The 2,162-nt window shown below is 34.6% G+C and overlaps 1 pseudogene; it reads right to left on the reverse strand.

Annotated features, from left to right (window-relative positions):
- Window positions 1-229: 229 nt before the first annotated feature.
- LOC133806479 (uncharacterized) lies at window positions 230-1,926 on the reverse strand (annotated as a pseudogene).
- Window positions 1,927-2,162: the final 236 nt, after the last annotated feature.

Raw genomic sequence — 2,162 nt, forward strand, 5'->3', positions numbered from 1 at the left:
CTAATTTTTTTTGTCAACAATAAAGTAAGGGGCCAAAACATGATTAGAATGGTAAAAAGAGACACTTGAAAGTTAAAAGGGCCAAAGTTAGAATGGTAGTGCATAAAAACACAGGGGCAATGGAGACCCGAGTATTTCCACAACAGCAAAAAAGCCACAGGCAACAACAGATCATAAAAACTTCTGTAATGCTCTTTCTTAATGCAAAATGAATGTCCAAAAAGCAACATGCCACCTTCACAGATCAAAACAGGAAAGGGAAACTTTTCTAGAGCAATTATCATCATATTCATCATCTATCGCATATAATGGTTACATGAAAAGACTGTAAAGCCAAAGCGGTAATCATAGTTGGTTTGTAGTTATGGTGTTCAGCCAAAGATTCCTACACATAAAGTCGGTCTTACATAATAAGATCTATTGATGAGCTCTATTAGTTTGTGTAGAGCAGAAAACATTTGAATATTCAATATTGACTATCGATAATTGTTAATGGAAATTAACTATGGACAATTTAAGTTTTTCCTACTATCTGGAGACAGTGTAATAAGGAAGATATTAAAGGACATATCTTGAATCAGGTTGAAAGAGTGGTCAATTTTGCCTTTTCTCTGAGATGCCAACACTGAAGCAAAGCTTTAATCATCAGGTGGGAAATCCTCATCTGAGCATTCTCAAAAAGGGAACCCAAAGTTTTCCTCAAAATGCTGAAAGTTTTGTCGTCCTGAATCCAAATAGGAATGCTAATTAGAACTGGTAGAAAGAGACCCAAATGGCTTGAGCTCAGAAAACCTGAAGTTTATGATTAGTAATTTAGTATATACCTGAGTTTTCCTTTTCAGAGACTCCTCCAACTGAGTAATTTTATCTCCGCAAGCTTTCTCATGTTCTGACATCATACTCCTTTCTTTCTTCCCCGATGTCATTTATTTACAACAAGACTACTATAATTACATTTCTCTACAAGGGAATGAAAAGAGTAGTGCCCTGTAAACTTACTCATTTGTTCATATCGCTTTAAAAGCCTTTCCTTCTCTTCTTCAAACTTGGAAATGGTATCTGACACCAGAAAATGAATCTATTTACCTTATTATTGTCGCTAATCTTACCCATATATCATGTTGGTAAGTAAGAAAATATAGAATAAGAATAAAAAAAATGTGGAGCTAACTAATGTATTAGAACATGAGCCAGTACAATTTCAGAAACAAAATTTAAAGAGTTCAATCCAAATCACATGTCCATTTTTTTGTCTCCGTAATCATTAAATGGAGAACATATCATGTTATGAATTGAAACACCAAATGTGGAATTTAATTTAACTTTAAATAAGAGAGAATACCTTTCAACGCCTGCAAATGGGTTGCTTTTTCCATGCAAAATTGTTGATAAAGTGTTTGGAACTTGGAACTTTCCTTTTTCAAACAGTTCTCAAACTAAAAATACGAAAAACACGTGATCAAGAGGTCAAAAAAATTGCAATACACTAACAACAAATAATGAAATTGAAATTTTCATACTCAGACCTATTTTGAGCTCTTCGAAAGTGCTTTAGAAAAACCTTGTCTGTGGACTTAACACCTATCTGAATCAAACTAGAAAAACACATTTCGACTTCAATGTGGACATTATTTATAAATGATCATACCTATCTTTATCAAATTCGGACTTCAATTCATCAATCATAGACTTAATCTCAGCAGCCACACTATCACCACAATAAAAAAACTAACTAGCAAATTAGAAACCAGACTAGAATTTCATTCATAATCACGAATTAATTATTCGATCATACAATGTGTTAAAATATCGGAATAACCTTGAAATGGTCTCTTCGTTCTTCTTCTAGCCATCCTTATGAGCTTTCTCTAAAATCACAATGCTACACTCAAAGAGCAAGACAGGAGCAATATTTCCACAATACATAATAGAATTAACCAAAGATGGCAACTCAAGAGGAATAATTCACAAACACAACTGAACCAATCCAAGGTACATAAAAATATTACCTAGAAAGATCTATAAAGGAGGAGCTCGGTAGTGGTGGAACGACATTGGGGCTTGGGTTGTGGTGTTGCTTAACTAGGAGCTCAAGAAGCTGGGGTCGGGGCCGATTTTTTTTCTAGGTGCGATGGAGGTCTCGATGCAGGATTTTCTTGGAG

The sequence above is a fragment of the Humulus lupulus genome, chromosome X (assembly GCF_963169125.1).
Source record: "Humulus lupulus chromosome X, drHumLupu1.1, whole genome shotgun sequence".
NCBI classification, from domain to species: Eukaryota; Viridiplantae; Streptophyta; class Magnoliopsida; order Rosales; family Cannabaceae; genus Humulus; species Humulus lupulus.